The 18,162-nt window shown below is 50.4% G+C and overlaps 1 protein-coding gene across 16 annotated transcripts in view; it reads left to right on the plus strand.

Moving 5' to 3' along the window:
• The window catches only part of EBF3 (EBF transcription factor 3), a 107,653-nt gene that overhangs the window by 6,468 nt on the left and 83,023 nt on the right, over nucleotides 1-18,162 (plus strand). The gene's annotated exons all lie outside the window — the stretch shown is intronic.

Here is an 18,162-nt window from a genome sequence, read left to right on the forward strand (position 1 = left end):
AGGTGGGTTGACTTGGAAACCTGGAGGCTCGCTCTGTGGGGATTCGGTAATTGCTTTCGAGTTGTCAAGGGAAGCAGTTTCATCTGCCACCGCTCTCACTGTGAGGAGCACTTTATGCCTAGAGAGTTTCTGGCTTTCAACCCAGAGATATGTCATAAAATGCTTTTTGCTAATTTGTTAACAAGTAGTTCATTTTTGCATTATTTTTTATCTCGGATGATAGCCGAAGTTGAGACTTGGGTGGTGTTCCTGTTGTAATTGTTGCCCAGTGTTAGAATGAATTTAATCTGCTCTCAATTAGTTGCAAAATGTCTCCTAATTTTTTTCCAATTGTGGCTGTCGTTTTATGTCAAGTAGCAAATATGTAACTAACAAACCAAAGTTGTTATAATTGAAACTAATTACACATGCTGGGTACATTTTCCAACATTAATTTCCATAACTAGATGAGCTGTATGCATTCTTTACATTTGCTGCCCTTCAGCTTGTTATTTATCATGTTCCTTGGGCCACATTGCGTCCTTCAAAGCTACTAATCATCGGCCCTAATCGTGTTAATGTACGTTTGGTGTTGCTTTAGTTGAAACAACAAAAACACCAGCACCCTCCTCTGGAACACTCCCCCTCATCGCTGGGTTTCTGTGACCTGGGGGAGGGAGGATTTCTTTCTTCCCAACAATGGGTAACAACAGCACAAGGCCCAGGGTGTGATGGACTGCACATTTTGCAGTTGGTACCCAAATCGAATAAATGTTAGACGTGTACACATGACACCAGTTTTGTGCAGCGGAGGTTGAGACTGTTTTATAGAGGGGTTGGATTTCAGCGGCTTTCACGACAAAGTTATCTTTTTGATCGTGAACTTTGGCTGTCCAGTGTCTGAAAAATTAAACCCGGAAAACTCCATGAGTTAAGCCCAAAGAAATCTGCGCCACCAGTGGAGAGCAATGCTAATGTTGAACTAGCTGGAATAGCTGTTTGCTTAGTGGGGAATGCTCGGTATCTGACAGAAGGGACGGCTCTCTTATTAGTAATCAAATAGGGTTGACCAGTTGTGGCCGTCACTCAGGCGGTGAGAACAAGTCCAACACTTTATAGAACTCCAGCTACAGAAATCAATAGCATTATATTTGTCTTTAGTGTGGCGGTTATGGAAATCTTCCAGCCTCGGGTTGCTGTCTCGTACCTGAATTTATTTTGTTCCCGTGATTGGCTGGAGGTGTTTGAGCAGCTCTTGGAATCTTGTCTGACTGCAAGATGCTTGAAAAGACAGCGTGTGTTTGCTCCGACTACGGCGTCGTGAAGTGTTTCATCTTCTGAGTTGTCTTCAATTTGTGATATTTGTACATTTGAAAAGCTGGCTTGTTTTCAGATCGTGAGGGTTTTCAGCACCGCACAGGAATCAAGTAGCGGTGTGGATTCCACCAACATTTTGGAGGCTGTTTCCCCTTCAAAATCACTTTGGGTTTGTGCAACAGTCAATCACGTATTGACTATTGATACTGAGTAACCTTTAGTACTGAGCTTTATCACACGATGGGAAATATCTTTCCTGCGTGTGCAGAAATATACTTGTTAATTCTTGTCTGAGTGAATGCTCTCTTATCTCTGGTTAATTAAAATATGTGCTAAGATTGCTGATACCTCTCTAATCTGGAGAAGTGTGTGATCATTTGATATTCTAGAAGCGCAAGAGGAGGGGAAAACCTAAAAACATTTGGTTAATGGGTTTACCAAGTTTATTTGAATAAGGAGGATTGTGGCTCCATTTACGCCTGGCACACACGCTTTGGAGGTCTTAATTATTGATGAAAATCTGCTCCGCTTCTAAATTCAAAGATATGACAATTTTATAGGAATTTTAATCACCTTCCACATTAGGGATGTTAAGGTAAGGGTGGTTTTATGTAATGACAAATAGGGTGTGCGTTTTCACCGTTCTGAAGAGAGCTGTCACTTACAATGACAAAATACTGTTCATATTTTGTTGCTTGATGTCAATCTTTGTGCGACGGTTATAGCACTGGCACAATCTTCAATTTAAGGTGTAGTTCTAGGGGGGAGATGAAGAATTTCGTGTTCACCAAGGCAAGTTGTGTTAATCAGAGAAAGAAAGACGTCGGTGGGAGGGGACTGTCTTTCGTGTGATTCAGCCTTTTGCAACGGAGATGCGTTTCGGTTTCATAATGATAATCATTTCTGTGTGTGTGTGGGGGGGGGGTGCTGCCTCCCCAAACTAGTTGCGTATGTTGAGCTTCTAGCCCCTGTTTCCTCTTGAGCGCTGCAGAATAAAATACCCCACCGGACTGGTGAGTCAGTCCACAGGTCCCCATCAGCACTGTCATTACTTGGTTAGTTGGCTTAAAAAAGAATTATATACAACGTGCTTCGCCGGCTCCTTGTGGCCTTTGGATACGTTTAACAGTTTCTGACCAGATAAGGCATATTTGTCCCGAGGATATAAACCAATAATTCCGACCTGAATTGAGATCAATGGGCCCACATTTGCTCTAACCCGCACCGAGGCTCTTCCGGCAGGCCGAGCCTGCTTGTCTGTGTTATGAGAACAGAGAAGTCAGCTCCCCGCTCTGGCAGGCAAATCACATTCTATAGACTCTGACGCCTTAAATCAATTAATTACACAATTTAGCTCAGTTATCTTTCAGAAGCATTAAATACTCATGAGCAGCATGGAAGACCCTTAGCATTTAAAAGAGGGGAAAAGTGAGGATATTTCGAATTGTGAAACCCTTTTATTGTGAAGGTTTCACTTGCCTTAACTGTTTTCTTCCTCGTAAAAACAATGCTGGAGAAACCATCTTTTATAGCTCCACAAATATAATTATACTGCAGTGTATTTAAAAGAATGTAACAACTTATGGGGTAAAGGAGAAACGCAACATTGTAAAGTAAAAGCATGATCAGTAAAGAGCTGCAACGGTAGAAGCATGGATGGGGACTGTCGTGACCTGCAGAGCCAGAAGCAGGGGGGCCCGTGTGCGTGTGCGTGTGTGTGCGCGCACACACCATGCTCACGTCCCCACATACATGCATGCGTGTGTATATGTGTGTGCGCACACACGTAATGTTTTATGGTGTTGCTGAAAAGGACGGGGTATCATTTTCCTCGTGGAATAATGTTTTCTGGGAAAACACAAAAGCAGATGGTCTTCATTAGGAACACCCATTGTCCACACAGCCCAACTCCGAACAGATGAATCTCTCCTGTCTCACCCGTACATTCCAAGGGCTGTGAATGATTACAGGATGGCGGTGTAGCTGCTAAACCAAAACCACACTTTGGCTGTCGTCCTCCCGTGCCATCCCATCCTGGGGTGTCGCCCGCCCGAGGCCCTGTGGACGTGCCCGGGGAGGCGTGTGCTCTTACCTCCGTCCCTGCCCGGCCAAGTGGACCGGAGCTCCGGGTCCAACTGTTGCGACTGGGCAGGCAGACTGTGGGGCGGCAGGGGCTGGGTTCTGGGGCATCCGAACGGGCCGGGTCGCACCCGGGGGCCCGCGCAGCGCCCGGAGGGAGCGTGCTCGGTGGGGCTGTTCCAGATGGCACGGTCTCAGGCGTCCCACGCGCTGGCATCTCTGTGGCAGCAGGGCCCCCTCCCCAGCAAACCTGGCATTGGTCTATGGAGTTCGGAGACTTATCATTCCAAGTCTGTCCTACTTTCCTGTCTGGAAGCCAGACATCTGTTTATTCCATTTTCTTTCATACAGAGTTTGGAATAGCTCTGGTTGGGGGGGGGGTGGGGAGCAAAGTTTTGTCATATTTAACAGCTGTTACAAAATTTCAACTCCATGGGCTCTGAAAATACTTTTCAGCTGACCTCAGATTTTTATACATAACTGACACAGGGTTGCAGAAAAATATTATTTACTTAACCTTCCATTGTCTGCGATTTCGCGTTGTCCTTCGTCACATGCCCAAACCCCAACCGTTTTAACTCGGCGCACCGCCCCCCCCAGAAGCCGCTCTGATTCCTTTACGAGTTTGAAGTTTACACCTTTAAAGTGATCGCAGAACGGTAGCCGAGGACCGAGCGGAGATTTTCTTTCTTTCTTTCCCTTTTTTTTTTTTTTTTAGTCAACAGTGTTTCCTTTCACTTCCTGTCACAAAGGTCAAAGAGAGCGACCTTTGCTGGCAGTCCTCCCGCTGAATTATTCATGGCATTGACTTTTTGTCAGCACACACAGTTGTGCTCTGGGACATTTTATTCATTTACCTCATTTAAAGCGCCTTTCTGCACCTGTTCAAGTATTAATATCATGTAATTTGGGCCTAATGCCGATTTTGCTGAACACTCATTATATTTTTTATTAGCTATATTTCCAAACGATTATGTATGATTATTACCAAGCCTTACAAACAGCACCGGCTTATTCCCTAGCCCCTTACATCTTCTTGTCAGGTTGTTTTCAGAAGCGGGGTGGATAAGCATTTGACCAGCCCCAATGTTTTCATTGCTCTGCACCTCCACGCACAGAACCCACGGCCGCCTCCCTCATGGCTTTGCACGGGCGTGATTAAATCCAACTGCGAGGGAGCTGTACAAATGCCAGCGTTTATAAGGTCAACGCTTTTGTTAAAAATGCTATGTAAATGAGGATCTGCAAAAAGGGACATTAAATAAAATTAAATTCATTGTCTTCTTTAATGTCATTTACATTTTGGCTAAGCCCCGGCCTGTCAAGGAGGATTTTAAAAATAATTTTAATTACACACCATTTAGGGACCCAAGGTTTTCTATTCAGCAGCGTTTGGAGAACCTGCAAAACGGAGACTGTTTATTAACTTCTTAAACGACAGCTTGTCATCTCACCCGCATGGTGCAATGAAAACAGTATAGTTTGGTGTTAATTTTTCCTCCTCGGTTTCCTTAAAGATGTGAATACAATTATCAGCCAGTAGGCCGAGGCATCCCGGAGACCTCCTCCGGCCGTGTGCCTGAGACGCTCGCTGGTTCAGGGTCTGTTTTAATGCATCGGGACTTCAGTGCAGGGAAACTGTTGGCTGGGGATCTGGCAATCTGAAAGCACACTTCGGATGAATGGATGTGGCTACAAAGGATCTGATTTTGCCTGGCACCGGCCCCGCTGGCGCCGCGCTCAGGTGTGAATGGCAGTTTTATTCCCTGGCACGCCAGCGGGGAGAGGCAAAAAGTTCACCGCGCTCATTCATCCTCTAACAATTTTTTTTTCATAAACTTCGGAAAATAAATAGAAAAGGAAGAGCTGCATTATTGAGTCACAACGCCAGGCTTTCATTTAAATAGGGGGACGCCAGAAACGGTGCCCACCTTGTAGGTTTTCCTCTCCTGGCACCGCTGAGGATGGAGCCTCTGTCATGCACGCTGAGCCTGCATGCTGACCGCCCCCGTGTGCCACAGCGAGTGAGGCCACGGCCACGGCGGTTCGGGGCCAGGGGTCGGGTGGCTGCCACGGCCACCGCCGGGCCCAGCGCCTGCATCTCTGCTCTAGGCCGAGGAGGCCTGCAGAGATTTATGGTCGCCGGGCCTGGGGAAGGACTCTGGGGCCAGGCCAGTGCAAAGCTGGGTTTTAAAACCAGCCACACACCCGTAATGACTTCCGCCACACTCAGCAGCACTCCGCCTCCTGCCCGCTGGTGCTAGGGGGCCGCCTCCTCCGAGCCGCCCTGCACGGAGCCCCAGCAGCCCTCCCTGGGCACGGCGCGCAGGGGCGGGGGAGGGCTGGGAGCCCGGCTGTCAGAAGCTATAGTCCAGGAGGGATGTTGACGCAAGCCATCCCGCGCCTCTGCGGCGGCCTTATCAGGTGAAAAGCAAAGATATTGCCAGTGCCTGTAATTGTGTTAGGATGGCTGGGATGAATTGGATTACCTTATGGAAAGCCGTCCAAACTCGGGGTTCTGGTACGCATGCTTACAGGAAGCGAATAATTACTCTGTGTGCACCAGGAGATAATTGGGGCTGGCCGGGCCTCCTCTGCCTCCCTGGAAGGGGAGAAGCTGGCCGGGCAGAGCGTTCGCACAGGACACAGAACCCGAGGACGGCGGGCCTTGCCGGTGGCTCGCCCCGATGCTGTAATTTTTGGTTACTTTTCAAAGACGGTGAATAATTTATCAGAATTCGAACTAACAGTGGCAACAGGAGGCACGTTGGAGGAGATAAAAATTCCAGGCTCTAATGATGGAAATTGTCGTGGCAGACAGGAAGTGATTGACAAGTAGGGGTACGGGAAGTGAAAACCCGCGGAGCTTAACCTGTGCTTGGCAAAGCTCCCCGAACTTACACTGGCTGAAAACGAAAACCATTCACTCCCCTCAGCCCGTCAGCTCGCCAGAACACAAGCGCCTCTGTTTGTTTATCTTCCCAGCAAATCTCCCCAAAATGTTTGTGGTCAAAACTCCATATAATGAGACATTATGCTGGCATTATTAATGCTTTAAAATAGAAATATGGCCATCATTTAGAAAAATAAGCGGAGGGATTTTTGTGTGTCAGGGGTGTTTTGGTGGAATTTTATAAGCTTCTTAGACTTTGGGGTAACTAGCGTTCGTTAAATTGTGGAGAAAACTGTTTTCAGAAGTATTTATTCAGAAAACAGTCAGGCACATCTGTCAACATAATAAATGCTATATAAATTGGCAAGCGATTCGACCAAGAGCGCAGTGGAGGCGGGGGAATAGGGAAGCTCTCATTTCGGATTTTTCGAATCTCTCGGTTCCCCTTCCCTTTACAAAGAGAACAAATGAGGGCTATCCCCCTGCAATTCCTGCCCCGGGAGTCGCTCAGCTAGAAAACGCCCCCACGCCCGCCCGCCCGCCGCCGGTGCCAGCAGCATCTGAAAACAGCAGAGGAGGGGGCCGCGCCTTCCCAGTCGTTCGTGAGGAAATGAGTTTAACATGTGCGGAAAGCAGGGGCTCCAGCCTGCGCTGCTGGGGGACGCAGAGCCCAGGCCCCGCAGCGGAAGGAGTCGGCTCCAGCGTGTCTCTGCTGGGTGTGCAGGGCGCACATCTGGGGAGGAGGCTCCCGCCCCGCCCCCGCCCCTCCTCCCCGTGCCTATTCCTGCCCCCCTTCCCCTTCTCTCAGCAGAGAGCAGTTGGAGGCAGGGTGCCATGTCACAACAACCAGGCAGAACTTGGGCAGTGTTTAAGGCCCTAAAAAAAACGTGTGCCCTTGTGATGACAAATTTCCAAAGGGGGAAAGACCGGCCTTGACCACAGGGCCCCCCATCCAGGTAAAGGCTTCGACAAGGGTTCCATACAAAACTGCACCCCCCCCCCCCGCTGCAAGTCTTCGTGGAAAGGGAAAGCTTTCCCCGCATGGCCGGTAAGATGTGAAGGAGTCACTGAGAAACGGGTCTGGAGTCTGCGCCTGGTCTGGGGCCATCTGAGGGTGACATGTGCAGCACAAGCGTGGGATTCGATTATGGCCACGGCGGGCAGTGAGCCTTCCTGAGTTCTGCTCGTGGGGGTGGGGCGGCCAGGTCACTCCAACCCCGGGCAGGGGACAGGGCCTGATAGAAGGGATGGGGGGGGGGGAATGCCCCTTTTATTTTAAATGACATCCAGCAAAGCCAGCTTGGCATTGAGGAGTGTCAGGGCTGCTGCTGTCCAGTTCTGTTGGGAAGGGGTTCCTCCCTGAGGGTCCCCTAAGTTTTCTCAAACCTTTAGGTCAGGGGGTGTGGTCAACAGGCACCTAAATGGTGTTCTGAGAGGTTCATGCAGATGTCCTTCCCAAGTTGTCATGGTCAGAACCACATGTTCAGCTCTGTAGAATGACAGGATCAGAAGGAGAGCCTGGGAGATACAAATGGATGCTGGGGAACTGGTGCCACAGAGCAGGGACACTAAAGCCACCCTGGCACCAACGACAAACCACCCCAACTGTGCATCTTGTTCCTCTCCGTTTGATATAGATTCCAAGGTGTCCTGATAATGCTTTTTAGAAAAATGAATGCACTTTATTTTTGGAGCAGTTTTAGGTTTACAGAAACATGAGCAGAAAGTAGGGTCCCTATATCACCCCTCTGCCCCCCCCATTTCCCTTTTAGTAACAGCTTGCATTAGTGAGATACATTGTTACAAATGATGAACCAATATTGGTACATTGTGATTAACTACAGTCTATGGTTTGCACGGTGAGTGTTGTACATCCTATGAGTTTTGACAAACATATGATGACATGTACCCACCCTTTAATATCACACGGAATAGTTTCCCTGCCCTAAACATCCTCTGTGCTGTGCCCATTTAAAGGAGCTCCCGCCCCCCCCCCCCCCCGATCTCTTTACTGTCTCTATAGTTTTGTCTTTCCCAGAATGTCATGTAGTTGGAATCACATAGCATGTAGCCTTTTCAGATTGGCTTCTTCCACTTAGTAATGTGGATTTAAGGTTCCTCCATGGGTTTCTGTGGCTTCGTAGCCACTAATGATACTTTTTGAATTTCAGGTTTTTTACTTCTTAATGGTTTCTGAACAGTATTTCCCCTTTCATTGAATGTCTTGGTGTTTTGTAATAAAGTCCTAGGGTCCTGAGCTTATCATAGCTCACAGAATTTTCACACTTGGGTGCTGTCTGTGGGTTTCTCGTGACTTTTGGGAGTTGACAAGCCCCACCCTTTCTTTTCTCCTTAAGGCAGTTAGCTCCTTTGCAAAGAAGTGAAAACATTTAAACCATCCACCAAGAATTAATTTAAGTGGTAGGACTCAGTTTTGCTTATGACCAGGGTTCTTTCCTAAATAATAATTTTTTAAAGATATTTAAGTAGCATAGGCCATCAAAGGGGCACGATTGAGTCATTGGGAAGGCTGATCTGCTGTGCTGGGGCATAAAAACAGAATGAATTCGGCGTTCAGTGTAGTTGTTGGCTTTTTTTGGTTTAATAAATTAAACTACAAATTTTCCTAATTGCCAAACAAAATGTTAGGCCAGCTTTAGCCATTGCGGACAGTAAAACACAACATAAAACCTGCTGAGAGTTATATGTGGTATTTAATACGAGACAGAGTAATGCGCGGGTTTTTATGGTTAAGTATGAATTCACACCCGCAGCATTTGTTTCACATTAGGAAGGGTTTGTAAATCAGATCAGTGTGCAGGGATGGGGTGGTCCCGGCAGCCTCTCTGTGTCTCTCCTTCCTCATATTTGGTTATTGGAAAGGCTGCCAAAGGGAGCTCCCTGTCCATTTCCACTTTCTCAATGAAGCGATTCGTCCTCTGACACCGGGAAGATTGGGTCAGGAAGTAAGTGGGGGATTGGATTAGACGTGACGCTCATCCCCGCCACCCGAGGTCAGCGCCCTGATCCGGCCACCGGGCAGCAGCCATCAGTTACCAAGACACGGGCTGCCCATCGGTCCTCGGCCGGCGGACGGATGCCCCAGGGAAAGGTGGGAAGGATCTGGGAAAGTGCTTTCAGGGGGAAAAAAATGGCAATAACTATCATTTGTTAAATTTGACAAGCAGTTTCTAAATATAACAGCCCTTTCTCCAAAGATCATCACTTTGAACAAACAAATGAGTTATGCAGGTGAATAAATGGGTAGAGTCCCCTCCAGAGGGATGCCTCCAGGCAGCTCAAAACTAGATACTCCTCTGTCCCTCGGCCCCAACAAGTGACCGATTCTCTCGCACTTATCTGGGTCCCCAAAGCTTTTTGGTCAGACTTGCTGCTGTTACGAAGTATAGCGTGCCGACGACCCCCCAAGAGAAAGCTTCACAATAAAAACAAACTTGCCTTGGTTCAGGAGAGTATGACACCCGGATATATGCTTTATAGTTTAAAAGGCTCTCATACGTGATTGTGAATAAAGCTAGGTACAGAAATACCTTTTAACTTGAAGAAAAAAATGATTTGCCTGTTATAAGCGTTGCGGTCAGAAGCGCATTTGCTGGGCTCGGGGCATTTGTCATGACAAGTGACTGCTGCTGATGTTTCCTGAGACCCCATTATAATTATTCTCAGCAATTATAGCATCCAGAACCCCATTCCAGCCCCAAACACATTTGTTCCCATTTATTAGACTGTGAGCAGTAACTAATTTACATTGTTTCAGAGTTCTGTGTTAGGGTAATTTATTGCGTGTGCCGGGGTCACCCAGAGTTGACCGGTCGGCGGGGCGGACCTGCGCGAGGAGGGATGGAGGGTCCGCGCACGTGAGGGCGGCGGGGCCGGGGGCGTGGGGCTTGAAACCGGCTCCGGCCTTTTTAATCATGTTTGGATTTATTTTCTGTTACGTTACTTGCTCGACCCCCCCCCCCCTCCCGTTCCCTTTCTGTTTTTTAACAAATCAGAGCCTGGAAGGGATTTTTGGGGGAAGGAAATGGAAGCGATATCTTCTAACGAGTGGAAACTTTTACTAATGCCCTGAATAAAATATTTGTCAGCGGCCTGCGCTAAACGTAAAAGCAGCCCGCAGAGGAAACAATGCCCTAACTGTTCCAGTCTCATCGTAGCCGGTTTCGTTATCAAGTTGAGGAAAAAGGCTTGTTTAGGCGAAAATAATGATCATAAATAGAGCTGTATAGCGGGGCTGGGAGGGAGTGGTGACAGTGCCTGCTATCAAGACCTGCAATTCCAAGGAAATATGAGTGTTCTGATCCGGGGAAGCAGTAATTATCTTTTTGTGAGGAATGTACAATGGTGTCGGGTGATGAATTGATCGCAGATTGGAAGCGTGGTTTCACTGTCGTGTACAGAGATAAGAGGGAGCCCCGGGACTGCTCATCGCTTCTGCTAGTTCACAGCCAGCCAGTTTATTAGCACAAATCCCAAATGTTTAGTAAACTCATTAGGTTCCATCTAATGCTAATTTATCATCATAGATGGAACCCTAGCAGTGGAGGCCGGAGGACTGTGCCGAATCCACACGACTCGCGGAGTTTTCTGATCAATCACTCTCTTTGCACTGGCCATTTTTCATCAGATGCTCTAAACGGGCCTGAATGATCCATAGGATTAGGCCGCGGCAGTCGGTTAGGGTCCTTGGAGTTATCTTCCCCGGGATGGTTATCAGAAAGGTTAAGAAATCCTATGCGGTCTGACGGGAGGAGAGCTTTGCTTTGGGGTTGCTTTGCGCCCCTCCCCACTTCTTGCCTCTCCCCCCACCTCTCTGCCCTCCCCTCCCCTCCCATTTCCCTTTTTCTTTTACCATCAGTCCCAGCGTCGAATTCAAAGAATTCCCTTGCAAAATCAGTTTACCAAGAAATGCATCATGGTACATAAATGTCAAGTACAGTTTATTCTAAACTTCACACAGTGTTTTTCTTTTAAAAAATCAAGCTTTAAATGCCCAGTTCTCCTGACATTTTCGTACATATTCTATAGTGTTTTCGAAGACGATAATAACCTTTGCTTGATCCTAGGCAACAGCTGCAGAGATAATGAAATTCTTATGATATTTCACCAGGTAAAATGTGAATTGCAGAAGAAAAGCTATTGAATTTTTATGGATCTTAATCGCATAAAATGAGATTCATGGGGCATACGTGTAACTATACTCGGCGGACCAGCAGGCCACGGTACAGGAGGACTGGCCCCAGCGCACGCGAGGGGCGCTCCAGCTCCCACTAAGAAAGCGCTCCCCAAACGCTGCCTGCAGCCTGGCCTAAGAGTGATAATGAAATATGACAGAAATTTCCTTGTGCTGGATCAGTGGCAAGAGAGGTCCTGTATTAATTCATCTGACTTATGTTCCAGGTCTTGATTTACCTTATGATTAAAAACTTCTGCAGGTTTGCTCACCAATTGAAATCAGATCTCATCTGCAGCCCAGTGGTACTGATCCCTATTTAACATCAAGGCTCAGAATTGATTGGCATTGATTAACAATAAAAACGCTCTCCTCGGCGTCCAGCCGCGGAGCCGGTGGACAGTCGGACGGAGGCTGCGCCGTGGCGTTGTCCTCGCCGGCCAATCTGGAGAGAGAAATGGCCCCGCCCGCAAATAAACAATATATTTTAATGTTATTGTAACTGCATGCTGGACCGGCAGTGCAGATTGATTTTATTCTTGTTGTATAAGATAAATATCTTTAATAAAATTCTCATTTTATTTAGGATTTTTACAGGAATAACTTGATTACTAGAATAGTGATATTTCTCTCTTCCCACGGTGTAAAAAGAAATGGGTGAAAACATAAAAGGCGGTAATAACATAACACTGGAGATGAAATGTTAATCAACTCAGGAGTCACTCACCGGGGCGGGAAAGCCTGGGAAGGTATTTCGGCCGTGGAGCCTCAGAGTGTGTTACAGCCGGGGCAGGTCCGCTGGCCCGGGACTGTCATGTGCTGACGGCCAGCTCCTCTGCACGGCGTCGCGGGCACAGACGGTTCCACAGAGCTCAGCACGGGCAAGGCTGCTCGATAGGACCAAACCCAAAAGTCTTAAAGGAGACCTTACGCTTGTTTGTTCTGTTCTCACTGGTCTAGACGCAGCCTGTCGAAAATTTCTAACAATCTTTGTAACGAACAGCAGAGAGAAACAAGGCTGTGTTAAGGAAAGTAAGCAAGCCTTGCACACTAAAACTTTAGATCTGCGTGCCGGGGTCACGCCTCGTCCCCAGGACGGACTGGTGACTGGCGCTCATCCTTCGCATCCAGGCGCGCCAGGGGCCAGGTCCAGCTGAAAGAAATTATCCAATCTCTAACATCCAGAAGTTTACAGTTATATAATGATGGAGAAAACCACAGGTCCCCAGGGATGTCAAATTTTAGAGATACTTTTAAAATGAAATTATCCAGCCAAGCCTCTAAGACAACCTCCTTGTACTTAAGACAAAAACGACAATCTGGAATTAATTTTTTTTTGTGATAGGGCAAATCCAATTTGCTGCTTTAACTGTTGATTAAGGAATCAGCCCTACAAGGCTGTCCCCTGTAAGTACTGGCTGTTTATTTGTCTGCGGAGAGCGGCTCGAAGCCCCTCCAGCCGGGGACGTGGGTCGGGCCTGGCTGTAACGAGGAGCTGCCTGCAGCCCGAGGACGCCCGGACTGGCCTTGTTTGTGTGGAGAGAGTGTTGCTTTTCTGAGCAGCACGGGGGGGGGGGGGGGGGGGGGGGAAGGTTCCCCAGTCACTTCTCATCATGCAGGCAGAGTGGCCGGGAGTGGAGGAGAGAGACCTGTCTTCTCTGAGACCTTCCTTTTAGAATCTAGGGGAAAACATCCATTAGGAAGCAGTAAATAAGTAAATACCTTAAATTAGACCGTGTCTTACTCTGAGGTCCACTGGATTAATGTCAGCACCTGGTCCGGTGTCCAAGGAGCACCTGGGCCGCTGGCTTTAAAACGAACGCCTGTCACCTGAGCATTCTGCACAGAAAATGCCTCCTCCCTCCCACCCCAGTTTAAACTTGTATGGGGGTGTGTGTGTCTGTTTTGGTCTTTTAAAATCAATTGTAAATAATTAATACGACTTGACATCGATTTCACTTGAAAATTAGATCTTACCGATGGTATATAGTCAAATGCAGTCACCAGATTTGCAAACGGGCCAGTGTTATTTGGAAGAAATAAATGTTGTTAACAGGCTGTGAAAAGCAGAGATTGTCTCTGAGTGCTCCCTGCTTAGGTAAGGTAGACCCCATCTCCCCAGAGCCCCCTATCCCCGGGCCTGAATGACTGCTCTGCTGGTTGATCTCATCTGGTGAAGGAAGAGCTCCTGGGGGCCCTGTCCTGGTCCTGCAGCAGGTGACAGGTCCTTTCAGGCACTGTGCTGGGAGCTCTGAGAGAGCGGACGGTGCTGCTTAGATTTACCTGTTTATGCTGGAGTTTACCGGACCGAGAGCCATGTTCCTGTCCTAGCACGGAGACCCACGTGACTAACGGAAAGTCCTAGACCACCCTGCCACCGTTCTAAAGTCACTCGGCGGCTGCAGACACGTATCCCCCAAATGCCACCCCAGGTTTATCTCCCTGAGAGTTGTAGGTGAAAACCAGCCAGTGATCAAGGACCTGTGGTCAGCAGCTGGGGCCCAGGGGAGCCTGTGTCCCTGTGGTGGAGGTCCAGGCTCCACTAATGGCAGGGGCTGTTTTTCTCATGGCTGGAGGGACATGACCACCCTGCCTGGGTGGCTGCCAGGTCTCTCCTATGAGCCCCTTCTCCTCCCTCCTGCATCTGGATGGGATCCCCACCCTGCGCCCGGCGTGGATGACCCGGCCAGTGTCTGCTCTCTGCCCATGGGGCTTCTGACTTCTGCAGAGCCCCCAACTGGTGTCTACACACATGTCCTGGCCCCTCCCAGGAGCCCTTCCAGAGGGCAGGCTGACCTTCACCTGGTCAGGTTCCTCCCAGGGTGGCTGTGTGCACTGTGCCCGCCCTCTGACCTCCCCCAGGTAGGACCTGCTCACGCCTCTCACCTCCTCCCTTGCTTTCCCTCTACCTGGGCGCAGCCACCACCGTCGGAATCACCTTACCGTTTGGGTGTGGAAGGCCCTCCCCACGTCTCGCTTTCTGAAAAACCCCGTTCATCCCCTGGGCCCTGTTCAAATTCCACATCCCTAGGGCCCCGAGGCCACGGATGAGCCACCTCTCCTGTAGCTGTGTGGCCCCAGCACCCGGCCTCCATGTCTAGATCTCGGCACCATCCCTGCGGGGATGGGGTTCCCCTGCCTGCCTCAGGGAGGGCAGCTGGGCCCCTTCTTTGGGCACCGGGTCCTTGGCAGCCCGTGGGTGACGACTGAGGTGGAGCAGGAGTGTGCGTTGTCCCCACCCTGTGTTCTTGGGCTTTGATGCCTCCTGCTCCTGAGCGAGGCCCGGAACCCCATCCTGGCCCTCGCTGACCTGTAAGCTGATCCTCCTGCTAAGTCTCGCTAAGCCGTCACCGGGTTCTTTCATCCCTCTAACGTGACGCCTGCCAGCAGGCCGAGGTCTGTGGCCACTTGTCTGTCTCAACCTACCTCTCGAGGCAGGAAGTTTTACTTTCCTGATGTAAAATGCACATGTGTTTCCCAGAGAGATTCCGGGAGCAGACAGCTCTTTCCCTGCCCTGTGGGTGGGACTTGCTCCTGCTGGGGCAGCCCCAGACCAAGGGCCCACCGCAGGCCTGGCCAGGCCGTCCAGGCCGGAGGAAGGAGACCAGCCCGAGTCCTTGGGATCTGGGGAGGGTGTGCCCTGCGTGTCCGCTGAGCGGGGACTGCCGATGGCTCCCATGCACCTCTCCTCGTAGGGAGGGGCCTGGAGAAGCCCCCGGGTGCAGGCGGGAGGGGGGAGAGGCCCTCTGTCCCAGCCCTCCCCCACCCCAGCACAGCCTCAGCAGGTGTGAGGAGGGCTTTGGGGCAGCAAACGACCATCGACCATCGGCAGCCAAATCACGACCTCAGCATTCACTAAGCAGGTCCTGCGTGGGGGGCTCTTTACGAGATGTGCCTCCAACAGCCTGATCCTGTTATAATGCTGTGATCCCCTCACATCTGGGGACCGTAAGAAGCTGCCTCAGGTCCCTCAGCTGGGAAGGGGAAGTAGGGATTTGAGCGCAGGCCTCCAGGGCCACTGTGGTGGGTGCTGACCACCCAGCCCTGCATGTGCGTCCCAGCAGCCCTGGGGGGCTCAGAGTTTGAGCTTCTGGGTGATCTAGGTGAGCCTCTCTCTCGGCCCCCACGAAAGGTGAGGGGCTTGGGGATGACATCTCACAGGGTGGGGTCTAGGTGAGATGAGGCGGGTGAGGGCTGTGTGCGACATGCATCGTCACACCTGGGCACAGAATGGCCAATGTCTGTGTGGCGGGGGAGGAGCCTACGGGTGATGGGTGTCACTTGGGTCTCGGGAGTGAATGGGCTGCTGTGCCACGTGGGCAATGGTAGGAGCTCTGCCTCAGATCATCCCTATGGGGTGGAGGGGTGGCCCCAGGAACACGAGGACTGTCCCCTCTAGGACCACAGGGCTTGCTGCCATTGCTTGTGAATGATCAGAGTGCTCGAGTTAGAAAAGTTACTTATAAGTGCAGTTCCAAAGTTGCCACTGCTTTCTTGGCCTATAAAAAATTTAGACACGGTCTCATATCAGCTTGCATGCGACAGAAGTCTGCCACTGATTTCTCGTTCCCCGTGGGAATTCTAATACCGTTTATCACCGAGAATCTGAGGGGGTCCCGGTCTGATGAAGCTGGACGACTGGACAGGTTCGAAGGTGTGCAGTTGTAATTCACGCACGTCTTTAGGAGGAAAGACGAATTCTGCAGCCTACGTGGCCGGCTCTGCTCTGGGCTTTCCTGGAAACGTCTCCCCACCAAGTTTGGCAAAAGAAACAAAAACACAACAACAAAAAGCATGTCTTTAATGAAACCTGCACAATTAGACCCAGAACGCAGCAGGGGGTTTGCATGTACCGCCCAGTGGCGATGGTGAAACTTCCAGCGTCATCGTTGGTTATCTTTTTTATTTTTATGGAGTCTGGAGTTGTTTATGTAGATTTAAGTCATAATTCTGTTTTCAGATTTTAAGCAGTCCTCAGCATGTTGTCTGTCACTTGTGAAGTGACAGGAAGGCCACTGAATGGTGGGGTGGGGGTGGCAGGCAGGGATGGCGATGGAGGACAGTGCGGCTGCCAATCAGAGAGCGGCTTCGGCCTCTTCACCCACCAAGTCAGCTTTGACCCCTCTGCTCCGCACAGAGCAGCAAGCCTTGGAAAGCGGCCTGTGCCGTTACCCCGCAGAGGCACCACCTTCTGGGCCAGGGAGACAGCCCGTTTCAGGAATGGCGTGGACTTGAGGCTCCAAAGCTACTTGGTGCAGTGGAGTGGCTTTGGTGTTTCATATGCAGAAGAGGGACACAAAGGGGCCTTGTTAGCCTGGGACAGGTCAGAGGTTCAAGGAGGCTTTGAAAGGCTCGAGTTGGGATAATTGAGTTATCAGATGCCAACTGGTGGCTTCGGCGATCCCACGTCTTCATTCTCTGTCAGCCTGATGGGATCCAGAGGCTGGCCAGTGGCTTGTCCTGGTGCCAGCCCCGTGGCTCTCCTTCCTCCCCAGGTTGGTTTTATGAGCCGTGAGGCCCTCGATAGCTGCTCGCTTCCCCACCCCACCCCCGGCTCTGTGATCTGTCGGTGCTTGAGGCCAGACGCCGTGGTGCAACGGGGCACCCCGGCCCTCCAGCTGTGGTCAGTTCTTCCTCTCAGGTGACAGCTGGCGAGATGGCCACTGGCCTGCCCGCCGGATGGCCACACTCGTACCTGCTTGTGTTATCTGCCCCCAGATATTTAATCATTCCCCTCTTTCCCCCATGAACTTGAAAAAAGAGAAACACTGGTTTCACTGTAGAAGGAACTCCTGGGGAGTTCGCTGGGAAGGCCTTGCGTGGGTCCAGGGTGGCCCCTGGACGCTGCCGTGGAAGCCTCCGCCCTTCTGTGCGAACGGGGCCTCTACTCAGCCTCAGAACCCACTGCCTGGGGGGCCAGTGCGTTTTCCTGTTTCCACTCCCTGTGTCATGCTCACCAAGGAGGACAGTGCAGAGTCCTATGGCCCATGTTCTTGCCAGGTCACTGCCAGGCAGACAGACCAGGCAGTGGCTGAAGGAAAGAATATCATCCCTCCTGACCCAGACCTGATGTGCCAGATTCCAGAAGGTTCCAGAGGCCCCGTTTTGCTTGGGGAATGAACTTGGGCTTCTGTGAGGGCCAACCCTGGGCTCCATCCACAGTGCCCAGCTATGTGTCCTGCTGACCTCAGGTCTGGCTACAGGAGGGGCAGCTGAGGTCTGAGTGTGGAACTTGTGGTGAGCCACGTGCCGCTTACTTGCTGCCTGTGGAATTGCTCACTTTGCTCTCAGGTTTCCTCTCCCTACAGGAGCAGAAAGAGCTAAGGAGGGAGGGAACAGTTGTAAATTGGAGGGAAATGAGGGGGAGTGAACTTGGAAACTCCCAGCCCCAGCCTGCCACTTAATAGTATGCAAATGAGCAGTAGTCAAACAATTACCCGGAGAGAGGAGGCAGGACAGAGGCCTGGAGGGGAGCCCAGGGAGGACTCTGCGTACTGTCAGGGGCCCAGTTAGAGCTGGCAGTGTTTATTGAGCACCTACTATGTACAGGGGACAGCTGGTAACTTGGAAGACCACACCTGCCCCCAAGGAACTGCTGTTGGAGTCATCCCAGGTCTGCTCAGTTCCTGCAGGACCTTCACCCAGTGCCAGACAGGGTTGCTCTGAGCCCCTTCGCGAGCGTGGGTGGAAGTGTGCTCCT

This window comes from Miniopterus natalensis, chromosome 14 (assembly GCF_054644295.1).
Source record: "Miniopterus natalensis isolate mMinNat1 chromosome 14, mMinNat1.hap1, whole genome shotgun sequence".
Taxonomy (NCBI): Eukaryota; Metazoa; Chordata; class Mammalia; order Chiroptera; family Miniopteridae; genus Miniopterus; species Miniopterus natalensis.